Source organism: Tamandua tetradactyla, chromosome 8, assembly GCF_023851605.1.
Source record: "Tamandua tetradactyla isolate mTamTet1 chromosome 8, mTamTet1.pri, whole genome shotgun sequence".
Taxonomy (NCBI): Eukaryota; Metazoa; Chordata; class Mammalia; order Pilosa; family Myrmecophagidae; genus Tamandua; species Tamandua tetradactyla.
This window is the reverse complement of record NC_135334.1, coordinates 46,091,783-46,118,106: the sequence shown is the minus strand read 5'-3', so window position 1 is coordinate 46,118,106 and position 26,324 is coordinate 46,091,783. Positions and strand designations below refer to the sequence as shown.

Sequence of the window (26,324 nt, the reverse complement as noted above, 5' to 3'; positions counted from 1 at the left end):
CTGTTTAGTCCTTTCCTTCTTTTTATTCTGAAAATCTTTGCATATATTTCTTTTATAATACTTATTATATATTTATTGTACAGACTTTTGTAACTTTGCATCCCATTTGACTGTGAGTTTCACCAAAACAGGAACTAAGTCATTTTCTTCTATACAATGTCCCCACGGACAGAGAGAGCTCCCCCAGAATGCCTTAGGTATAACTCAAAAGAAATTTCTGGGTCAAATTTTATTCAAAAAATTCTTGATGGGCCCCTACTGAGCCCTAGCCTTGGGGAATATAGACATAAGTCCTTTCCTCAAAGGGCCCTCCAGGGTCAGAGAGATACATCCTAAAAGTTATCAGGTGCTATTTTTTTTTTTAAGTTAGTAAATGGTTAATAGTAGAAACTGTGTTATAGATTTGGCTGGACAGTGCTATGACCAAAGTTTCTCTTAAAGTTGTATGAAAAATAAAACAAACTAAAGAAGAGGGATTCTGTGAACCCTCTTGAAACACATATTTCTACCTCTGCTATATTCTTGTGAAGGAAATCTTAGGTGGAAATCACTTTGTAGTATACTGTATTCCTAATTAATCTTACTACAGTGGAGGCTATATAGTTAACTCCTGGTTATCGTTCTCTGAGCGTATTTCCTTATTTCTTTCAGGAACTAGAGACATAGTTAAGTTAATTTAAAATTGTGTCTTTACCACCTAGATTGCTGGAAGACTGTTTCAGAGGGTTGTTAGAAACCTCTATCTGCTAGGGTAACTGCAAACAGGACATGATGGTAACTTGTTCATGTTTGGTCAGATTGGTCAAATATTCTGTGCCAGCTTCTGGCTTGGATTTATTGATTTTTCACTGTTGATGGTTAATTTTCAGCTTTCTGGAATGCCCACAGTCTTTGATTTGCTCTTTTATGTGTCTTTCATATTATGTTAATTAGACCTCTCATTGTTTAGTTATTTTAGCTTCAGTTTGTGAAGGGGTAAATTGTTCTCTGTTACATTTCTGTGGTTTTGTGTAGGTCATGTTAGAATTACTAAATGAAATTTAAGAATCCTTGGTTTCTCTTTGTAAGACTGCAGGGCACATTCCTAATTATATACTAAAACTCTCAGAAAAGGTTTTGAAAGTAGGGAAAACAAATAGGAGGGCATTGCTGGTCTCTTTCCCAGAGTTCACCCATACTTACTGAAATGTTTGGTGACTGACTGGTGAAGACTGTCCCCTGGGCAGCCTGTCAGGCCGAGAGACTAATCAGCAGAGCGCGCTGACCCACACGTAGGTGACTCCCCCTTTATTTTCAACTTTAATTAAACTGGTTTTACTTTGCTCCTCTTTGGCACAGATGCCCAGAGAGCACATTACAGAATTATGAGTCAAGTTCTAGGTCTGTTGTGACTTGTAATGTTTTTGGTCTTAGAAATGCATTTCTCAGGATGTCTTGGGATAAAATGCTTTTCTGCAGAGCAACGAATCAGTCATTAATAGGTCACTGGGGGGCCCCAGGCAGAGGTGGAAATATCAACAAGCTCTTGTTGTAATACGAAATTTCCATTAGATTTCTGAATGCTAGGAGTCACTGTAATGAAATTAAAAAATAATTGAATTTGCATTCACATAAGGGGCTTGAGTTCTGATTTATCTACTTCCTGGCTGTGCAGTTTAAGACAAGGTTTCTTAACCATGTTTTCCATTATTGCTTCCCTAAGAAATCTTTTCAGACATGTTTTCCTAAGACTTGTTTTTCAGACATGTTCTATGAAATTTTAATAACACTGAACATACCGTATATATCTATTTATATACTGTATGTGTATCTGTGCTTTATTCATGAAAAGTAAACACATTATTTACTCTTTTTATTTAATGTGCAGCTAAGAACTACATAACATTTTTCAAATAAAAGGTAAATTAAAAGTAAAAAGCTATTAGCATTTAACTTTATAACTCTTTGCTGGGAAATGTTTAATGCTATTAATTTACTTATGATATTTGCAAATTATGTATGCAAATTACCAATTTATAGAAATACACGATAAAAATAGCAATGTAATCAAAATTTTGAAACTCATTTGAAGTGGCTACTTTTCCAGCAACATGAAACAATTGAAAACAAATTAATTTTTTACATTATTTTTAATAGACATAACTTTTTAACTTTTGCTTGATGTGAGAAAATTTTAAATTTTACTAGCTGCTTGACATTCATTTGAATATTGTCAGCAGTTTTTTCAGCACATGACCAAATTGATGTTTGGTTGAATAACTTTTGTAGAACAAAATAACACAATATGTCATATTTTAATTTAATTTTCAAAGCCCAGGTCACGCACAACAACAACGATATTTAAACGACATTCACAAGGCAGCCCATGGCAGTCAGTTGGCACATTCAGGCCACCCCGCATAATATGACTTTGAGACTGAGCAGTTAATCCAAAGTCCTGCAGTCAGATCCATCTGTTCACATAACTGTGTAGCACTGGTCTTATTTATGTTCTGTGCATCCTTCACGAGCTCAGTGTCATTGCTGCTCATGTGATAACTGAGACAACCCAATGAGAGAAATCAAATTAAATTCTCTCAATGAGGGATATAATATTTTATCAGGTAGGGCTGAGCTTTAGATGAAAACCATTGAAATCACCAAGATTTTTTTTCTCTACTCAAGGATCAATTATCATGGGCATGATAGCACTACCACCATGAGTACATGGTTTAGGCTGGGGTGTGGAAATTGAGAACCTTGAATTCCCCATGAGGAAAATAGGGAAGTTATCATCAATGTCAGGACTAAACGTGTGGAAGTACCTAATACCATAGTTGATTGTACTTGGTTGTCCACTTGGTTATATAGTTTATTTTAATTTCAACTAATATTTTGAGTACTAACCATACATCAGACATGGTAGATGATTGGGATATGAAGTGAAATAATATGAATAAGATTTGGTTTTTACCCTCAAAAAGTTTATAGCCTAAATAGGTAAACAGACATGTAGGCAGATGACTTTTAGTATAATGTAGCAAGTACAATGTTAGTCATGGCAAAGAGGAGAAATACTAGCTTAGTTTTCCCATGGATCAAGAACACATGGAAATGTCAGATAAATTTTAGATTAGCAGATGACTAAAGAATGAGTCTGGATGAGGCCTCAGTTATATAAGGCAGAGGGAGAACAATTCAAGTGAGGGGAACAGCATGTGTGATGAAAGCATGTTATCATGATAACTATGTTATCATTTGGCAGGAGAGAAAGCGGTTTTGAATGTCTGTGAAGTAGGATCAGAGGGCTAATGTTCTTAGAGATGATGTTGGGCTGTAATTGGAAGCCAAGTCACTGAGGGCCATCTGTGTGATATAATTTAGTCTTTATTCTATTGATCAGAGCTCCTGTAATCTGTAATAGCATTACTTGCTAGTTAAATTTCCCCCCAAAATATTTGAGTAAAATCGATGATGCAAAAAGGTGTGCTATGTTTGTACTCTGAATTCCCCTTGGTATATTTCTCTGTCCATGATAGTAGACACATCAGAGTTTGAGAAGTATGGCCTTAGGTTATGAGGAAGATGAATTTGAAGAGATGAGTGAAAACAACCAGGAGGCTACTAAAGTGGTTCATGTAAATGTGAAAGAGAGTTTGAAATAAGAAAGTGATAGAAAGAATGCAGCCGCATTCCAGGAATATTTTGAGGTGAAAGTAAAATTGGCTGATTACTAAATAATAAGATAGAAGAAGTGGACTAGGATGAATACAGAGCTTCTGATTGGCTGACTGTATAGAAAAATGTCATTGCTACAATATGGAAACAGAAAGGGTCTTTGAGTTTTAAGAATAAATATCAGACAGGAGACAGAATACACACCAGAAATGTGAACAGGGAAAATGTAAAGAATTGTCTTCCCCTGAAAGGTGGTCAACTACTAAAAGGAATTAAAGAAGAGTCTAGGAAGTAAAGAAGTAGCAAGCACAGAAAGCACTTAGTACCTCTAGGGCTGAGGAAGAGTGAATTTGAAGGGGCAAAGTATGTACAAGAGCCTTTCCCGAAAAAAGCTGAGAGTCACATCTCTTTGTGGAATGCTCTTCATGAAAAAACTGGAGGATGTGACCTGGATGTGGCACATGAGAGTGGCTGTCTTTATGTTCAGAGTAACTTCTCAGAGGCCATATGTTGGAACTGGTCTGTTGGGATGGAAGAGAAACTTGCTGGATTGTGTGGTCTGTAATCAGTCTGTGAGGGACACTGAGGGGAGGACAACTAGGCCCCCCACCCCACCCCATAGCAATCTGCTGGCAACTGCTTGCAAACAGCACACAAGTACCTGGAAGCAAAGACCCTTCTACCTGCTATGGCCATACAGTGTCCCACCAGTACCATCCACTGACAAAGACTTAAATTGATACAATAGGTAGAGAGGTAGAAGAAGAAGTCAGTGTAGTAGGACAATCAAAGTTGATAGGTTTCACAGAAGCCCAAAGAGTAGAATTTCAAAGAGAGAAGTTACCAGTAACAAAATCTAGCAGAAGCATCTAGCAAAAATAAGACACAAGGAAAGGAAATACGGACTCCTGACTGAATGCAGATTGGAATGAGATCAATCAAAATTTTAATTCAGAGATATATACCATTATTTGAAGAAGCTTGGCTGGAAAGAGAAGGGCAGGCATCTGAAGTGTGTGAGTGACAGCTGAAGTGTGAAAAGAAATACATAACTTTTAAGGTTTTTTTTTATTGTGAAATATAACATATATACAAAAAAAAAAAGAAAAAGCAATATTTTTCAAATTATATTTCAACAAGTAGTTACAGAACAGATTTCAGTGTTTATTATTGGTTACCATTCTACTATTTCAGATTTTTCTTTCAGATTCTCCAAAACACTAGAGGCTAGAAGAAATATCAGTACAGTGATTCAGCAGTTATACTCATTTGTTAAATCCTATTTTCTGTGTTATAATTCTTTTCCTTTAATTCTTCTCCCAATCTATAAGGGATCTTTAGGCAATGCCCATTCTGACTTTTTCGTGTTAAGAAGGTGTTTTGACACTAAGGAATAGAGAGATGTAATTAGCTGATAATCTTGGAGAAGCTGGTCCCTCTGGGTTTCAGGATTTATGTGGTCTAGGAGTCCTCTGGAAATTATAGGTTCCAGGAAAGCAAACTTTAGTGCATGAAACTTTCATGGTCTCAGTTCAAGCCCTAGGTGTTCTTAAGACTTAATAGAAGTGATGTCATCTGGGGTTTATCTAACTGAAGTTTATATAAAAGTAGCCTCCAGATTAGCCTCATGATTCTATTTGATCTCTCTTAGCTGCTGATACCTTATTTTATTACACTTCTTTGCCTGCTGTTGGTCAGAAAGGTGTTGATCCCATGGTGCCAGGGCCAGACTTAGACACAGGAGTCACAACCCACATTTCACCCCTGAATATTATGCCCCACATAGTGGAGAGGGCAGAGTTGGGATTAGAGAGAGAGAGGACATATCTGAGCAGCAAAAGAGGTTTCTGGGAAGCAACTCTTAGGCCTCATAATAGATCGTCCTAGCTTCTCCACCATGGAAATAAGTTTCATAAGGACAAGACTCAAAATCATGGGATTAGCCTATTTTCTTGGGAGTCCCCAATGATTGAGAGGGTAACTAAGGTTTCCCAGATGGGACAGTTTAAAAGTTCTATTTTTTTTTCCTTTGGACCCTCAAGGAACTCTACCAATACTTTGTTTGTTTGTTTAAACTTTTTTTTATTGTATAACATAACATATATACAAAGCAAAGAAAGAAAAAAACCAATAATTTTCAAAGCACTCTTTAACAAATAGTTACAGAACAGATCCCAGAGTTTGTTATAGGCTACCATTCCATCATCTCAAATTTTTCCTTCTGGCTGCTCCAGTACACTGGAGGCTAGAAGGAAAAAAAAAAAAAAATATATATATATATATATATCATCAAAATAGATTTTTTTTGTGTGAAAAAAATCACAAATATTCAAAAAATCAATACATTTCAAAGCATATTCCAACAATTAGTTTCTACCAATACTTTTTAATTATCAACCCATGATAGTCTGAGATGTATCTTGGTATTATATTAAGCTATACAGAATTACAAGGCCTCATTTCTGTTCTGGACTCCAGGAGGCTGGGTCGTTTAAATGAGCTATCCAGGCAGGTTGATTTAGATTGTGTGTTATAGAAAATTTAGTTTCTAGACATAATAAAGCCCTCTACCTTTGGTCTCATATAGTACTTGAAAGTTTAGAGTACATAAGCTATCATCTTTTACTCTGTATTCTGATTTACCTCAGTCCCAGCCAGATTGGCTTCATTTTCATTTCTAATTGAGGCCTGATCTCTTTTCCAGTTTTTTTTTTTAACTGTTACTGTATATAGCTATACTAAGTTTCAGGGCTGCAGCACTCCATTTTTGGGTCTCACAGAGTTACTGAAAGTTCCAGGGAAATACCTGCTAAAACACATATAGCTCAGTGTCTCAGAATCTAGAAATACACTTACAACTTCAGACTGAGGGTGGCTTCTATAAGGATATACTATCTAGGCTCCAATTTCCTTTATAAGTACTTTCTGAAAGCGACCTCAGCATAGATGTTCTTTTGTTTCTGACTTACTTTGCACAACACATTGTTTCAAAAGTTTATTCAGTTCGTTCTGTGCCTCTTGACGTCCTCCTTCATGTGGCTGCACCATATTCCACTGTATAAATGCATCACAGTTTGCCATTGTGCTTCTCATCATTATATCCTTCAGCTTCCTCCATCTATTGGGCATCATGGATAATGTTCAAAATAAACCATGTCTTACGGTATCCTTGCTTGGTTGTACTATCAGCAGCACTCTCAATTTTAGACAATTTTCATTGGTCCATAGAGAAAATAACCAATAAACACTGCCTCACCAAATACCAAACCCAAACTACCCCTTAACACTTGTTCCTCCCCCCGCCCCAATTATTTATCCCTGGTAGTACTGTGGTACTGTTGATGTCTTCCTGTTAACTATTGGCCATAACATGCAATTTTGGGTTTCCCCATATACCCCTCTACTATTGACTCTATCCAATATCAAACCTTTGAAATAGTTCATGCAAGAACTTGTTTATAGTTATAGATTTAATCAGTGGGACACATGGCCACCTTTCAATCATATTTAACTTCAATGCGGCAATGTTACTTATAACTGCACTGATTAGTTGCCATCATTTCTATCTGTTCCCTTGCATTTAAATTCAGTCTCATTAGGTAGCCTTTCCTCCATCCCTAGCTTCTGTGCACCTCTAGGTTTGCTATATACTACAGTGTAACCTCTGAGATTACCTTTACCAGGGTCATAATAGCAAAATCATTCAGTGCCTGTCCTTTTGCATCTGACTTATTTCACTCAGCAATATGTCGTCATGGTTTATCCATGTTGTTATATGCTTCAGGACCTCATTTCATCCTACTGCAGCATAATATTCCATCATATGTATAAGCCACATTTTTAAAAACCCATTTGTCTTGACACTTGGATTGTTTCCATCTTTTGGCAACTGTAGATTGTGCCACTATGAATATTGGTGTGCAAATGTCTGTTTGTGTCACTGCTTTCAGTTCTTCTGCATATATACCGAGTATTGGTTTTGCCAGATCATAGGGCAATGCAGTATTAGTTTTCTGAGGAATCACCAAAATGTTTTCCACAGCAGCTGCACCATTATACATTCCCACCAACAATGAATAAATGTTCCAATTTCTCCACATCCTCTCCAACATTTGTAGTTTTCTGTTTGTTTGATAGCCATTCTAATAGGTGTGAGCTGGTATCTCATTGTCATGTTGATTTGCATTTCCATTATAGCTAATGAAAATGACTATCTCTTTATGTGCTTTTTAACCATCTATATTTGCTCTTCAGAAAAGTGTCTATTTATATCCTCTGTCCATTTTATAATTGGGCTGTTTGTTCTTTTGTTGTTGAACTGTATAATTTCTTTATGTATGCAGAATACCGAGCCTTTATCTCATAGGTGTTTTCCAAACATTTTCTCCCATTTAGTTGGCTAGCTCTTCACCTTTGTGGCACAAAGCTTTTTGATCTTAAGGAGTTCCCATTTATCTATTTTTTTCTTTTGCTGCTTGTTTTGTAGGTGTAAAGTTTAAGAAGCTACCTCCTATGACTAGATCTTGAAGATGTTTCCCTGCATTTTCTTCTAGAGGTTTTATGGTATTGACTCTTTAAGTCTTTAATCCATTTTGAATAAATTTTGATTAGGGTGTAAGGTAGGGATCCTCTTTCATTCTTTTGGCTATTGATATCCATTTCTCCCACGTCCATTTGTTGAAAAACTATTCTGTCCCAATTCAGTGGATTGGAGGGCCTTATGAAAGAGCAATTGTCCATAGATTTGGTGGTCTATCTCCACACTCTTGATTCAATTCCATTGGTCAATACTTTTCTCTTTTTTTCCAGTATCATGTTGTTTTGACCATTGTGACTGAATGATAAGCTTTAACGTAAGGACATGTTAGTTCTCCTACTTCACTTTTCTTTTGTAGGATATCTTTAGCTATTCAGGGTCTCTTTCCCTTCCAAATAAATTTGATAACTAGCTTTTCCAAGTCTTCAAAGTAAGTTGTTCGGATTTGATTGGTATTGCATTGAATCTGTAGATCAATTTTGGTAGAATTAAGATAATGACATTCAGCCTTCCTAGCCATGGGCATAGAATGTCTTTCCATCTATTTAGGTCATTTTAAATTTCTTTTAGCAGTGTTTTGTAGTTTTCTGTGTACAAATCATCTTTGACATCCCTGGTTAGGCTTTTTCCTAGATACCTGATTCTTTGCTATTTCACTATTTTGAAGGGATTCTTTTCTTTAATTTGTCATCTCAGATAGGTCAATATTTGTGGATAGAAACATTACTGATTTTTTTAAGATTATTCTTGTATCCTACCATTTTGCTGAATTTTTTCATTAGCTCAAATAGCCTTGTCACAGATTTCTCAGAGTTTTCCATGTATAGGATCATGTCATCTGCCAATAATGAAAATTTTGCTTCTTCCTTTCCTATTTGGATGCCTATTATTTCTTTCTCCTGTTTAATCACTCCAGCTAGGTTTTCTAGTACAATGTTGAATAAAGTGATGATGGGTATCCTTTCTCATTCCCTAACTTAGGAGGAATTCCTTCAATCTCTCACCATTAAGTTATGGTGCTGGCTTTGGGTTTTTCATATATGCCCTTTATGATACTGAAGAAATTTCCTTCAATTGCTACCTTTTCAAGTGTTTCTTATCAGGAAAGGATGCTGAGTTTTGTTGAATGCTTTTCCAGCATCAATCAATATGATCATATAATTTTTCCCTTTCCAGTTGTTAATGAGCTGTATTATGTAGAATGATTTTCTTCTGTTGAACCATCCTTGCATTCCTGGTATAAATTCTACTTGGTTGTGTTATATAATGTGTCTTTTAATGTATCATTGGATTCGATTTCCTAGGATTTTCTTGAGAATTTTTACATCAATGTTCATTAGGGAGAATGGTCTGTAGTTTTCCGTTCTCACAGCATCTTTATCTGATTTTGGTGTTAGAGTGATGTTAGCTTAATAAAATGTGTCAGTGTTCCTTTTTTCTTAATTTTTTGGAAGAATTTGAGCAGAATTTCTGTGAAGCCATCTGGTTCTGGGCTTTTCTTTGTGGGGAGATTTTGATAACAGATTGAATCTCTTAATTTGTGATTCTTGTTTTCTTGAGGTCTTCTTTTTCTTTTTTGGGGGGGTTAGTGAATTTGTTCGTGTGTTTCTAGGAATTTGTCCATTTTGTCTAAGTTGTCTAGTTTATTGGCATTTAGTTGTTCATGGTATTCTCTTACGATTTTTTAAATTTCTTCAGGATATATGGTAATGATCCCCTTCTCATTTCTGATTTTGTTTATTTGCATCTTTTCTCACTTTTTGCTTTGTCAGTCTAGCTAGGGTCCATCAATTTTATTGATTTTCTGAAAGAACCAACTTGTGGTTTTTTCGATCCTTTCTATTGTTTTGTTTTTTGTTCTCTGGTTTATTTATTTCTGCTTTAATCTTTTTATTTGCCTTCCTTTATTTTCTTTGGGGTTAATTTGCTGTTCTTTCTCTAATTTCCCCAGGTGAGCAGTTAGGTCCTCAATTTTTGCTCATTCTAGTTTTTTAATATAGACATTTAAGGCAATACATTTTCCTCTCAGTACTGCCTTTGCTGCATCCCATAAGTTTTGCCATGTTGTATTCTCATTATCATTAGTTTCCATATATTTACCAATTTATCTTGCAATTTCTTCTTTGGCCCACTAATTATTTAAGATTCTGTGGTTTAATCTCTATATATTTATGAAAGCTCTGGTTCTTTGCTGATTATTAATTTCCAGCTACATTCTCTTGTGGTCAGAGAAAGTGTTTTGGATAATTTCAATATATTAAATTTATAAAGACTTATTTTGTGTTCCAGCATATGATCTATCCTGGAGAATGTTCCATATGCACTAGAGAAGAATGTATATCCTGGTGCTTTGGGGTGTAATGATCTATATATGTAATACGTCTAATTCATTTATCACATTGTTTATGTTCTCTATTTCCTTGTTGATCCTCTGTCTGGTTGTTCTGTATATAATGGAGAGCTATGTATTGATGTCTCCCACTATTATTGTTGAAACATCTATAGTTCCCTTCAGTTTTATCAACGCTTTCCTCATGTTATTTTAAGCTCCTTGATTGGGTGTATGATTGTTATTTCCTCTTGTGAATTGTCCTTTTTATTAATATGTAGTGTCCTTCTTTGTCTCTTATGATGTCTTTACATTTAAAATCTATTTTGTCTGATATTAATATAGTTACTCCTGTTTTCTTTTGATTACAGCTTGGATAGAAGATCTTTTCCCATCCTTCCACTTTCAATCTATTTGTGTCCCTGGGTCTAAGATGCCTCTCTTGTAAACAGCATATAGATGAATTATATTTTTCAATCCATTCTGCCAATCTATATTTTTTAATTGGTGAATTTAGTCCAATAACATTCAAAGTTATTACTGTAAAAGCCATTCTTGAATCTACCATCGTGTCCTTTTTTTTATTTGTCAGATCTATATATTTTTTAACCTCTTTCTCTTTTTTGTCCTTTAAATTACTCTTACTGGTATACTTCAATTCTGTGCCCACATCCACACTTCCCTCTTGTCTTTCTTTTCAGCTGATAGGTTTCCCTTTAGTATTCTTGTAGGGAAGTTCTCTTGTTGACTAGTTCTCTCAGTCTTTGTTGTCTTTGAAGATTTTAGTATCCCTCTTAATTTTTTTTTGCATGGACAGGCTCTTGGAATTGAACCTGGGTCTCTGGCATGGCAGGCGAGAACTCTGCCACTGAGCTACCACTGCCCGACCTCTTTCTCAATTTTGAAGGACAATTTGGTTGGATAGAATTCTTGGCTGGATAAAAGTCTTGGCTGGAAGCCTTTCTCAATCAGGATCTTAAACATATCATATTACTGCCTTTTTGCCTCCATGGTGCCTGTGAGTAGTCTAAAGTCAGTCTATGTGTTTTCCCTTGTGTGTAGTAGATCACTTTTCTTTGCTGCTTTCAGGACTTTCTGTTTCTCTTCAACATTTGCCAGATTGAGTAGTGTGTGTCTTGGAGTAGGCCTACTTGGATTATTCTATTTGGAGTTCATTGGGCATCTTTGATTAGTATATTTATGCTTTTAAAAGGGTTTGGAAGTTTACCCTGACTATGTCTTCACCTAAACTTCCCAACCCTTTATTCTTCTCTTTCTGGAACACCAGTGCTTCTTATATTTGTGCACCTTTTCTTATCCATCACTTTCCTAAGATCTTGTTCCATTTTTCCATTTATTCGTTTGTGTGCTGTAGTTCAATTGTTCTGTCTTCTAGCTCACTTACTCTTCCTTCTACTTCATTGAATCTGCTATCCTGTGTCTCTAGTATATTTCTAATTTGATCTGCTATATCTTACATCTCTGTAATTTCTGCCGTTTTTCTATTTAATTTTTTGAATTCTTCTTTATGTTCTTCCAATGTCTTCTTGATACCATTTATTTCTTTATAAATAGCCTTGAGTAGTTGTTCTGTTTTCTGTGTTTACTCCCGTGTTTTGATTTGGTTGCTTGGCTTAGCCATTTCTGCCTGGATCTTCATATACTTGGCAACATTCTCTTGTATTCAGGGCATTTGATTATCTTAATAAGGTTATTTTGCAAGTTGGTTTCCTTCATTCATATAAAGTTTTGTATATACTTGGTTTTGCATTGAAGGTTCCCTTTTGCACTTGTTTTGTCAGTAATTCCCCAAGAACTAGATCTCATGTAGGGGGTACAATTCTACTTGAGGGTCTATTAAAAAGCAGACAGGGTGCACAGGTAGTTCAGTGGCAGAATGCCTGTCCACCACAGGGGAGACCCAGACTCGATTCCTGGCACATGCACCAAAATATTAATAATAATAATAATAACAATGTAAAATTAATAAATTAAAAAAAAACACACCTCAGCAGTAGTAGGCCCCAAAGTCAGAAGGAGAAATGCCAACATATTGGGAATGAACTCAGACTGCTGCCCACAGAAGGGAGAGAAAATGTAAAAATAAATAAATAAATAAATAATCAATAAAATAAAAAAATATATAAAATATATATTTATAAATAAAAATAAAAGCATAATAATACTAATAATAACAAATATAGAAAAAATATTTTAAAAAATTTTAAAAACTTAGGTAGATAGGGAGTTTGCCAGACTGTACTTACTGCTTCTTTCCAGCAGATGGTGCTCCTGAGACACCTCTTCCCCCTCCTCTCAGGCCCACCCCTCCCAGAGTGCAGTGGCTGGCTGGGAAGATGGCATGCACAGTGAGGTGGAGGTAGAGGGCCGTTCCCAGTATGGGGCAGGATGGAGGAGCTGATTACAGCACCTGAGAGAGCAGCTGATCACATTGTCTTGTAGATCTGCTGTTCACCGTGCCAGATGGGACAGCTATTTGTGGTGTCCAATCTGGCAACTGCTCCCAGCACCCCAGAGTGCAGCTTTCCGCAGTGGACAGTGAGGCACACCTCTGGGGTCCCCATGAGTGGCCAGCTTCGGAGCATGCAGGGAGGTTTCCCCAGCCAGGAGCTAGGGCAGGCTGGAGTGGAGGGATGGTCAGTCCCTGTGCTACTGCCTGCCCCTGTTGGGGGCCACAGCTGATCAGACCTACCCTGCTCTCCCCATCCCAACCTCCCCATCTCTTTCCTCACTATGAAGTATTTAAGACCCTCTTCAATCACTCACCCCCTGGGACTAGAGTCTTGGTTGCTTTTTCCCCATCACCTCTCTTGTTCTACAGAGCAGGGATGAATCCAGCCTACCCTACTTCACCATCTTCCCAGAAGTCCAAAAGAGAGATACAATTTTTCCCTGGAAAAGCTTGAGTATGGTTTAGCCTGCAGATGTCTTTTGCTTGGTTTACATTACACTCTTTTTCTAAAACATGATCATAGATGTCTGAAGGGGGCCATGTATTCCCTATTATCTTTCATCCATTTCTGAAACTTTATAATACCATCTTGCTGCTGCAGGCATTTCAGAATGCTGACATTTTGGATGTATATTTCTTGAATTTGAATGAATGAACAAAAGGAGATTGCTAGTAACTCTTACAAAAAAGCAATTTATAGCATAATGGATGCAATGGACATTGGAATTAAAGGAGCTTTGAAACAGTTGACCTCTATGCCTTTATTTAATAGTTTTGAATCTCAAAGGCATATGACTTTCACAAGGTCACACAACCAATAAGTTGAAACAGGCATTGAGCTGCTCCACCATTAAAGCATCACTGTATCCCACATGGTTACCTCCATTTCCACCATGTTACTCTTTTCAGTACTAGTTTAAGAAATATGTGAGCTAAAGAGAAAGCTTATGAAAATTAAAGCTCTGATTTTTAGTATATAAACAGAGCATGATTTCATTGTTTTTATTTTTCAGCCACGTTTTTCCCCTACATTTTATGAAACATGTTAATACTCAGACTTGCAGATTGTCAACTCTGGTTTTTAAAGTCCACAGTATCACTGATTTTCTCCCTACCTTAGAGAATCTCTTGGCTTATGTCTTCTTTTAGCCTCTGGAAAGATCTGTTTAGTAGGAACTCTTTAGTCAGTGAAATTGCAACTCTATCCGACTAATAGAGGTGATGTAAGAATGAGTGAGATAATGTTAGTAAATTGCTTTGAAATCCTTAGATGCTAGTGGAAAGCAAAACAGAAACCTCAGATTCCCTCTTCCTTTTCAAGGAGTACATATTTCTCAGTGTTGCAGTTCATAGAAAACTAAGGGAATGTATTCTAGCTACAGAAAGGAGTGATAAAAGTTCAAACTGCTTTTACCATAATTTTACCAATTAGTGAACAACTGGTCTCTCTGATACATCTTGCTGACATCTAGTTTGGCCCTTTACTTGCCTCATTTTTCATACACAATACAGAGACAGTAGAGTTTAGCAGTCAAGAATAGATATCTACAGAAAAACAGATGTTGGCATGATACTGGGATCTCTCACTTGCAATCTGTCAAAACCAGGGCAAATTTAATCTCTGCGAAGCTTGGTTTCCTCCACTATAAAACTGAAATAAAATTACTTCAAATTACAATACCAGTTTAAAAAATCAATAGAAAATGCATATTAAGTGCTTATCAATTGTGCCTGGTGCTTCATAAGCATTTAACATATATTAACTGTTATTATTTCATAGTATCACTACTATGGCTAATAATAATGATAAAAATAGTAACAATAATAATGATAATAATATAGTCCTTATTATAGTCTCTATCCTCTATAAAACCTTCAGTGACTTCAGTCTGCTCACGGAAGTAAGTTAAAGCGCTAGGGTACAAATTCAAGATCATAAAACTATTTAGTTCCAGATTAAAATGGACACACACAAGTACACATATAAGTATGCTTTATATTATTTCTAGATTGGATCTCTCATCTTTCCCAAACAAGTCAAGTCCTATTTGTACCTTCGTATTCGTTGTTTATACTTTTCCTCCCCTTAAGTCTATTGCTATTTTAATGCAAACCTGAACTTCCATCAAGGCCTCTCTTATAAAATACAAAAGCAAAATAGCTGTTTTCACATTCATTATTGCATGGGTTCACTGTTTACAAGTTTGCCTTGTCTATTGAGTTGTAAGTCTTTAGGATCATGCACTATGGCATATTTTACCTGTACATCATACAGGCATTGTAACAAGGCTTTGCAAGTAGTGAAGATAACACAAAGTTAGTGAAAAGAATAAGTTCAATTCCTCTCTAGACCAAGGGTACAGTTCATCTCAGCATTACTGGCAATTTGCTGTTCTTTGTCACATTTCCTTAGTTGAATGTTTGGTTGATTGTCATTGCTCTGCATTCATCTATAGATTGGTTATCATTCATTGATTATGATTCTTCCTAATCAGGCTGAAGTTCATTAGTGGATGCAGTGTTGTGTGACTGTATGGCATGCTCACAGACCAGGAATGGTGGAAGCAGTCCACATGAGAGAGAGTAGGAAAGGGGCAGTGTGAAGTTGTGAAAGAGCCAAAGTGTGAGAGCCAGACTCCATGTTCAACTTTGACTTTTACTAGCTGTGTGACTGTGAATGCAACCTTCAGCCCCCCCTGAGCCTCTTATTTCTTACTTGCAAAAAGAGCAATTATTTTTAACTCTTAGGATTAAAAAAGGATTATGTAAGATAAAATGTGAAGCAACTTTTGCAGGTCTTGGAACTCAACACATTATACTCAATACTTGTTACCTATTTCTTCTTTAATTACTGAGAGGTGTCTAGCTATAGTTTATCACCAAAAGAATAGAACTTTGTCTACCTTATAGATAAGATATTCAAAGCATGCAGTGTTCTTATGAATATGGGTCACTTGATAATTGAAAATGACTAAATGCACAGACGATAAACAAGAACTAATAGTGAACACAAATGTCCATAAGGCACAAAAATAGCATTGAACAAGTACTCATTAATCTTGTAATAATGTCAATCACAGAACCAGAGGTGAGTAAGATTAAGGTGTCAACCTTGTGATATGATTCTTTTAATTTGTAAGTTCTTGGCTTTCAAGTGACACAAAATCAATTGACAGCTGTTTGATAGGCTAGGTAAACTGAATGTGGTGAGTCAGCTGAGCGCCTAGTGGCTAATGTCTTCAAAATAGCAGATGTGTTTGATGGGTCTGATTTTGTTGTCAGTTATTGTAGGCTATTGTAGCAATTTGATTTTAAAAGGGGGGGGCAAGGGAGTCCTAGTTATGAAAGAACACTGGTATGAGGGAAATTTTCTTCTTTCAACAACATTATGACAGTATTAAATTATAAAAAATATTAAATGCTATTAAAATACATATTTATATTACAAATAAACATAATGTACACTCTAAAATAGGTTATATCCTTTCTGTTATTATACATTTGGAATCCATAATACAATTTTTCTAATTCTTTCCCCCCCAACCCTTTCCAAGGACATGCCTTCTTAATTTTCGTAGTCTTTTTGACTATGCTGCTGATCAAATCATAGCTGGACAATTTCTCTTCCTTTCTAATCCATTCTAATTAAAGCAACAATTATCCTTTCTCTAAATTATATTAATCATATTGCTCCCTGCACAGGAAATCATTGTAGCTCCTAATTAGCTCTCGAATCTTTCAAACTCTTAAGCATCTGCCCTATGGCCTTCTATTCCTGTGACTCATTTTGCTGTTTTTATACCCTGGTTTGCTCCATTCAGACAGAATAAACCTCGCTCACTCGCACAACTAGCACACTTCTGTTTCTGAGATTTTAGAATGCTTGTTTCCACTTTTAAAAATGTATTCTTCTATCATACTAAGTTGTATCCCCATCCACCTTCAGAATTTTTCTTCAAATTCACTTTCTCTTTCATCCTTACTGATTAATTCTACTAGATTCTGACAAGTCCTGTCACTTTAGTGTTTCATCAGTTCTATAAGGCCGAAATATATTACATATAGTTAACATTTGACAGCTTGGCTTCATCCCAGATTCTCTTTTAGCACCTTGAACATTTACTAAAAAACCAAAACAAAACACAACTCCACAGTGTAGGTGTTTTTCATATAGTCATCAAAAATGAAAATGAGGCAGAGAGAGGTACAGTAATATGAAGTGGAAATTGGTAGTGATGGGGATGGATTCTGAAGCAAGTCATTTGGCCTCTGTGCAGACTCTTCCTCCCTTCCTCAACATACTATAGGAGTGCAATGTTAGTTTGCATTCATGTGTGTGTTTACTCTGCTGGAGGCTTTATAACTTGGTTGTATTTGCTCATGTAACTCCCATATTTGATGGGCAGACACCCACCAGTCTCATTGCTGGTTTGTGGTCCACAGAGTAAATTCTCAACACATCACTGCCTAACCCATTAGCTAATATTTTAGGAGGGTTTTGTTTTGTCTCATGAAACTTTAGACTAGGGCTTTAAGTTTTTCCTAATACTTAAGGAAGTAAAAAAGTCAGAACTTTTCAAAATTCTGAAGAAGGTCATGTTACTTAATCCGTTGAGTATATACTGCATGTCAGACAGTAGGTCAAACACTGGGATTAAGCAGGAAATAAGACCATCCTCATTTGAATGAAATAGCTATCTTGTAGGGGGAGATGGATAGTAAATTAAAAAGTTAGGTAATATTTGTTTAATCATAATCAAGTGATAGGAAAATATTTAATTATAATTTTGATGGCAATTTAATTATTATTTTCATAAGTGCTTTTAATGAGACATGAAGGGAATTATGGGATTGCAAGGTAAGGGGTTTAACTGAGTGTGGTAGGAACAGAAAAGCATTCATTGAGAGGACAGCATTTATGACTTAGAGGAAAATTAAAAAATTTTTTAATTTTTTAATTCACCTTGTCCCCAGGTGAAAGGGACAAGGAGTAACATTCTAGAAACAATAACAGCATGTGGAAAGGGCCTGAGAGAATTAGGAATTGGAAACTTGAGGAGCTAAAAAGGCCAGAATGATTGAATCACTGGGAGCAAGGATGAGTGGAGTGTGGGATGAGACTAGAGAGGAAGGAAGGGACCAGACAATGCCAGGCTTTGTGGACCAAGGCACTCACACTTGTGTTTAGCACTGTACAACCCCTTTTCTGTGTCCTTGTCTTCTTTCTGTGGTCTATCTCCCTCAGCCTTTGGTGTTTCCATAACTCTTCCTCTTTTCCCTCTCAACTCCAGCTTTCATGAAATGATCAAATAAACTCCTCCACCGGTGACTGAAGAGGCTTGGAGTATAATATTATACTCTAATACTGTGCATGGACCTTTGCTTTGTAATAAGAAGCAGAGCCTACATTTTGATTATGCCGAAGAAATTGATATCATTGGCATATAGAAATCAGCCATTTAGGTGTATGAGCAGTAGAGCTGCATTTTGCAGTGTTGCTGACTTTATAGCAGTAGATAGCCACTTACCTGCCATTTAGGCTTGGTAGTCACAAGAGGTAATGCATTCTCTCTCCTAAGTCTGTATCCTTCAGACACTTCATCTAAGTTTCTTGTCATTGTGAGGGTGAGGGGGGTGATGAAGAGAAAGAATCAGGTGGTGGCATGTGAAGGAGTCAAGTGAAGAATTATTAATGGTGAATGTGCACACGTGTGCTAATGGGAAAGGTAATTCCACTCCAATAAACTTGGTATGTAATTTTTCCGTTAGGTGGCCAGCCCTTCTACTCCACAAATAAATTCAAAACTTAAAAAAATCCTGGATTTTTCTATTTGTTTTTCACTTAAAGAAAATGCAGCATCTAGATCTTTCTTTACATATCATGAATCATGTGGTGCTTAGACCTGCCACTGACAGCCTTGATTAATAATATACTTAATTGCTTCCCCTTTCCTCCTCACAGCTGGCAGATGGAATGCTATAGATCTGTCTGAACCACATTGATGGTATTTATGCAGCAAACAAATGGTGTTACAGTCTGTGGATTTCTCCTCCTTGATCCAAATACCCTGAAGACAAAGCAGAACTCCCCAAAATTTATTCTTCTCTCCTCTTTTGTCTCTGCTGCCCTCTTCATTTTTTGCCAGCACACTTGAGATTTGAGCCCCTGTCTGAAGGTGAACTTGAGGATTGCATTTGTTTCTGTAAAGCCCACAAGATGGGTGACTTAGAAAATAGAAGCGTTGGGAGAAATATTTAGGATATGTACTTCTTACTTTGAGAAGAGAATTACTGGGCGTTGCTACTTTTTATTCTCTAGGCGCTTCCACGCAAGTTGTACCTACACCATCAGAGAAGCTATTTCTCAAGCATTCTCCAGGTTTCAAAATATCCGCTTGTAGGTTCTACAGCTCCCAATTCTATTTTTTTTGCTTTTCTAGTGTTTGCCTTTATCTTGGTTATTATCATTGTGTCCTCATTCACTAGTGCCCATTTGCCATTCAGTTCAGTTCAGTGGACTCTCAGTCTCTGGGGTTAGAACATTTGGGAAAAGGGGGTCTCTGTCCCTAGGTTCAGAGACAGAGGCAGAGGCAGATTTAATGATTTTAGAGGTGAAGCGGTGCTCTTCACAGGTAGCACCTGCTGAGGGAATTGTTTTCTTAGGAAGGTTTTAGTTGCACAAGTCCTACTAACCTGAAGTGACGTGGAGCAGATGGGTAGAGAAGCAGTGGGCACTGAGAGTTACCTTTCAGAGGTGGCATTTGCTGAGAAAAGGGTTTTATTTTGGGGATAAATAATGCTATTTAAAAGCATCATGAAAATAGGAAATTTTTGAATGAATAGATTTTTAGATTTTAGAAAATCAAATTTTCTAAATATAATTTAACATCAAAATGCTAAAAACGGGCGGGCCATGGTGGCTCAGTGGCAGAGTTCTCACCTGCCATGCGGGAGACCTGGGTTCGATTCCTGGTGCCTGCCCATGCAAAAAAAAAGGTAAAGACATTTTAAGATTTAAAACACTTGCTGCAGTATTGATTAGATAATGTATATTAACTGGTGGGCTAGACTAGTTAACATACCTTCTTAAACCACCTTTCCTCCGATTTTTCTTTTTTTTTCGTTCTTCTTTTGTTTCCTGGCTTCTGTTTTACCCAAATAGACTCTTGAAAGAATCAACTAATTTCACAAGACTTATTACAATTTTCAGCCACTTTGTTCCCAGCACTGTCTACGCCTACAACGCCCCTTCCTGGCCCCCAACTAGTGCCTTTTGCTCCCCCTCAGCAAAGACTTTCACTCTTTTTGCTTTTTTATTTTTATGTCCCTAAATAAGATGCTTATATGGCTCCATCTTGATTTTTCAATTAAGTTGTTTGACTTTCCACTACTGAAGATGGGGACAGCATCATTGTTTGTCATGCATCTTTGTCAGCCCGTTCTGCACACAAAGCAATCCTTTCCAGTCCCATTCTCCCAATGTAGTTGTGATAAATTTGGTCAGATCAATTCAGTATTTATACTATTTTGACTTTGTAAGGACTATTCATAGCTGAACTATGATGTTTTCTAGGATCAATTTCCCTGTATGTCCCATCTTTTTTCTTTTTCCCTTGAGAGTTAATAATTGCCTATTTTTTATAAAAATAAATTTTATTCACATCATTAATTCTGCTCCAAAGTCTGTGTCAATTGTCTAAATCTCTTCTCAACATGTTCAGATGAATTGGGAGCTTGTCAGTTTCAACTTCTTGAAAACACCTTTCTGAACTTTTTAAATTGCTGTCTGCCCTGACACCTCATGCACAGCAGCTGTTCTAGGAGAGCCTTTTGCAAGCATTCCAACCCTGTTTTGACGTTTCTTCTGGGCAACACCCCTATTTTTTCTATTCCATGTGTTCCTTTTGAATATTTTTCTCATATGTTTGAGGACACTCTCTAGTAGCTTTGAAGTGGGCCATGGGAGTTAAATTTTTCAAGATCTTGCCTGGCTGATGTATTTTTATTATCTTCATCTATTTATTATATAAAATTCAATGTTGGACATAATTTAACTTTAGTCTTTTGTATGCTTTGCTTCATTGTCTTTTGCTTTCCAGAGTGTTATGTTTGGATTCCTGATCCATTACCTGGCCATGAGGATGATAATGTTAGCAGTCAATCGCATAAGCTTCTAGCAAGGATTTAATACATCACTCCAAATTAAGTAGTGGAATATAGAAAACACTTATTAAATCTTAGATTTTAAAATGCAGTTGGGGGAAATGTATTAGTTGATTGATTTAGTGGTTTTCTCTGCTCCTTTTTATCTGTTCTCTCTTCTGCAGCTTCTATTATCCCTGAGAAGGAACTCTAAATTTCTTGTCTTATCTCTCCTAGTTTCCACTGCTGTTTTCTGTCTTTCTAGGAAATTTCCCTAACTTCAGCTTTCAATCCATCTTGGATTTTTCATTTTTGCAATGATATTTTAGTTTCCAAGACTTTGGTGTGTTTTCTAGCATCCTGTTCTTGGTTCATGGATGTGATATCTTAATTTTCTGAGGATGTTAATTATGACTTTATTTTTAAATTTGCTTCCTGTGAATAGTCTATTTTTCTACCAAAAGTAAACTTATCTTTGTTTATTTTGGGCTCTTTGAGTTAGAGCATTTTCCTGGCTATCAGGGATACTTACTTCTCTGCCCATACTTAAGAAAGGTATCCCGTGTCATCAACTATTGAATAGAAACCCTAGACTAATGGGTATCTTAAAATTAACAGTGTCTTTTTCATTCAAAACCTACATCTCCTTCAATCTTCTGCATCTCAGTAAATGACTTTAGTACCCATCCAGTGCTCAAGCTAAAACCTGAGAAGTTATCGTTGCTTCCTCTTTTTTTTTTTTTTCCCATTATCCATATGTAATCTCCTCACAGACCTGAGAGATTACGCAAATATAAAATGTCCCTCTTTCCTTCTTCCAGATGCTATGGCCATATAGCCTTTTCTTTCTTTCTTTGATTCATAACATTTTCAAGCTTGTTTCACCATAAGAGTATCTGCCCTTCGCTAGAATGGTCTTCTTGATTTTCAAATAAATGTCTCTTTTCTTCAGGTCTCAGTATAATTACAGCCCCCTAAGAGGAGTCTTCTCTGATGGCCCAACATAAAGTAATAACCCAGAGAACATTCACTTTTCTGTAAAAAGTAATTTTCATTGTCTGGTGTTTCTTAGTTTGTTTATTTTTCTATGATTTTTTTTTGTATTTTTGCTTATTATTTTCTCCCATTACTTAAGGTAAACTGTAGTGCAGTTATATTCCCAGTGGGTCATAAATATTTTATTTTTATTTTATTCAGTGAATATTTACTGATTAAAAAAATAACACAGGTAACAGAACTGTTTATTGAATGTGTTTGACATAGTAGAATGGGCCATTTTATTTTTGCCCAGTACTGACTCTGCAGACCCGTTCTATGAATTCCTAAGGGATTAAATCTCCATCAGGTTCAATAGCTTTTCCTTTTCCTTTGTTGAACTAAAGAATTAGACTAATTTTATATTACTACTATAAGCTCATCTAATGGGAAATGCTCTCCTGCCCCAGGGGGGCTTTATTCATTCTTGGAGACCTTGAGCCCAAAAAAGGACAAGGAAAGAAAGGCTTGGTGGATTTCCACACAATTCTCCCGTATTACACTCTTTCCTTCTCATCTCTTTCTGGTTATCTATTTTCTCCTGCTCCAAAGAAAGGTGACTATAGAGCATGTCATCCAAATTGGACACTATTTTTTCTTTTTTAATTACATGGGCAGACACCAGGAATCGAACCTGGGTCTCTGGTATGGAGGGCGAGAACTCTGCCACTGAGCTGGAATTGTACACTTTCGTTAAGAGAAAAGTGGCATTGTTAGTAATTATACCCACATGCCAGGCATACAACAGCCCTGAAACCTCATATCAGGCATATGGTTGTTCTTTTCCAGGGCCAGTGAGGAGAAGGTGAGGTAAAGAACAGAAGTGGTTTCAACTGGCAGGAACAATGGTCGCTTATTGCTAGAGCATTCAGTATGGTAGCTGCACACTTATTGTGTTTTACTCACACGGAGCATTTTCGAGGGTTTCTCAGAACAACCCACCCCCTTCGCTCCAGGGAATGATCTGTGAAATTGCGGTCCAGGCAATGCCCCCTTTGTCTGGCTGCTACATCTTCTGCATGAGAATCTGCATTCTTGGCTTCACCTCCAGCTTTTTTTCTGACAGAGGAGGGAAGCTCATTATGCTCAAGATGGCTCACCATCATCTCCCATCTGTGGGGACCACATATGGCCTAGTAAATATGGGCCTTGGGCTCTGCCATCAATGGATGGATACTTTGCAATTCCATGGCCTGATCTCTTTTTTCTGCCAGCTCTAACAGATCTCTTTACCTTTTAGGCGTCTTTGGTTACAAAAGTCAGGTACAACTTATGTACTTCCCCATGTTTCATAGCCCTAAGGAGCATATTTCTAGTTCTCTAAATATTTCTCCAAAGGACCTCTCATGAGGCTTGGTGTTGGCAAGCATTCCTTTTCCTGACCCAGCCCTACAGATACTCCCTCTCTAAAATATCCTTGCTGCAATTTACTTCCTTATCCTGAAGACTCTTTTACCTTCTCATTTACAGCCTTGGTGTTAGCAATGGGTTGTTGATACTGGCAGGACCAGCTCCATAATTGCTTAGGATCTATAGGGATGTAGCACCTTACTTTAGGATGTAGGGTATTAGGGTGGTGCACTTAGCTTCTAAGCATCAGCTTAAACTTCAAAATAGTAAGAAAAATTCGCATGCAACATTCTGATGCACCAATTTTTATCAAGAAGAATTCTTTATGTGCTTGGCACAGCATTGGATATTTTACCTGCAATTTCTCACTTAATCCTCACAATAACAGAGTTGAAAGTAAGAGTCATTTTACACATAAGGAAACTGAGGCCAAGAAATATTAGATAATAATAAAGAAATAAAATCATACAAATAATGAAAAGCAGAGCCTGGATTTAAATCCAGAGAAGTCTGCTTTCAGAGACTGTGGTCTTAATCACAGTACCCTCCTATGAGGGGGTAGGTAGAGTAAATAGGAAGCTGTCTGCCCCCTTCACTCCTTTCTTTCTTCCAAATCTTATCCAAACTGGTTTTTAGCATAATAAGATATCAAACAAATTTTAGGCAAGCTGATTGATACTGGCAAGAGAAAAAAGCATGTTTGTCATGTAGATAATCCAGTTTAAGGAATGTGAGGATCCAGGATGAAATGGGGTTTGCCAATTGAAATACAGGTGCTAATGGCTGGGTGAAGGCAGTACCCAGCAGGAGACAGAGGCTAAAAAAAAAAAAGAAAAAAGAAAAAGCAGGTCAGTTAAGGGGAAGAAGAAACATGTTTGCATCTTTCTCTGGACTCCAAGGTTTTCGGATGAACTCCAAGGGACGCGGGATTCTTTCTGATGATGAACTGAGACTTTAGAATTACTCAGGGGCAAAAAGGCAGAATTATGGATAGTGTAGAGAAGGAGAGCCAAGGTATTTATTGATTCAAATAAAAATAGAACAGAGGTGAAAAGAAGCATAGGTCCCATTGATTTTGGCTGCCTTTCTAATAGTGATCATGATTATCTTGTAAATTAAAGTATGCTATTCTTGAGTTTTTAGGGGTTTTCCATATTTTCAATTTTATTCCTTTAAAATCTTCATTAACACTTTGCTGGATTATTGTATTAATACTTTTTGAGCTCTCCAGTTCAGACTAGTTAGCTACAATAGAGTGGGGAATCAAACCTAATATTTTGCAAGGGAAGGTAACTAGTAGGAGTTAAGACATAATATTTTTCAGTAGGAAAAACGATACTCAATGATTTGCTAGTTACTATGAAAATCATGTTTGTTTTAATATTGAAAGAGTCCATCACCTATTCATTTATCAGTCCAATTAAGATAGTGAACCCATTTGGTTGTATTCTTTGCCATTGACCCCTTACTCCTACCATCCTTGATTAATATACAGATACTACACAAATCTAGCTAGACAATTTTGTGTGTGTAGGAGGACACAATGTAACACAGGTAAGTACAGGACCAATTTGAATTTGAGTAGTCTCATATGTTTCACATTATAGAATACATTCAGACTCCTGATTTAGATGCCCGAGTTTATTGCCTCCAATATATGAGCTGCTAATTACTGCTTTTTTCCCTAACAGTGATTTGTGTCTGCTGTATAGGATTGCCCTTATAAACCTGCTTGACCAAAATATTGCTGTTATGGTTGCTGTCTGGAGGTGAGCTTAGCTTGAGATCCACTGTGATACCTAGTTCTCAGAAACATACATCTGACATAAATAATTGCGTGGAAATGCAGTCTCTAAATGGAAAATAACTAGGAACATGTAGGGGGTGCTACTCTTTGGGTTTGCTGCATGCCTCCTGCACCGTGGGGCACCTGATCCTATTGCCTGTCTTTATACAGCTGGGGCAGACGCTTCCCTGGCCAGGCATCTAGCGTTAGCCCTGTCACTGCTCCCTAGGTGACACCTTTTCTCCTCTGTTTTGTAAAAGGAGGTCTTTTTCCTTTCCCAAGAGTGTGCCAATTATGTCCTAGTCATTGTTGCAGCCAAAGGCATATCAGTCTTAGTTTCTGTTAAATTCACTTTGAAATCCTGGTGTTTTGTTGCAAGGTCTTTCTGTTCTCTTCTCCTCGCCCACCCACCTTTAAAATTTCTTTCCTATTCTGTAATAGTCCAGAACACATCTTTTGATAGAAAGTGTCTGCACTTGACATCCTCGTCAGAGTGTTTTTCTTTATTTCTAATACTTTGTTGTATATGTCACTGTGATTGTACAATTGTGTCACAACATTTGTCACATTCTCACTTTTGAGGTTTGATATTTGTCCTATTAATGGCTCAGATACAAGATAACCTTTTATCAAACACTTTCAGACCTGAAAGAATTGCAAAGAATAGTGAAGAAGTTATTCCTATTATTTCTGAATTGTCCTGCATTTAATTTAAGAGACAGATTTCTCAAACCCATAGATTGCCCAGATTTTTATTAAAGCTGCCAATTTACTTGCAGTCTTTTCATGAATTGTTGTTTTTATGTCATGAAGAAATGGTTACAAAATATTTCAGTATTCTCTTTTGAATAAGCCATTAATAGGACAAATATCAGGAAGCTCTCCTGAGTTGAAAGACTGAACTTTATACTGTGAATGCCTGTTGTAGCAGAATTCTTTTCTAATCTGTTAGTATCTTGAATATGCATCTGTGAGCTATATGTGATGGTAAATGTATGTGTAAATATTAAAAATA

The 26,324-nt window shown here is 36.8% G+C and overlaps 1 long non-coding RNA gene across 1 annotated transcript in view; it reads left to right on the top strand.

The window, feature by feature from the left end:
* The window catches only part of LOC143644328 (uncharacterized), a 114,278-nt gene that overhangs the window by 65,774 nt on the left and 22,180 nt on the right, over positions 1-26,324 (top strand). The window contains exon 3 of the long non-coding RNA XR_013156621.1: positions 25,215-25,292. This is a non-coding gene — a long non-coding RNA (uncharacterized LOC143644328). The remainder of the gene's footprint in view (positions 1-25,214; positions 25,293-26,324) is intronic.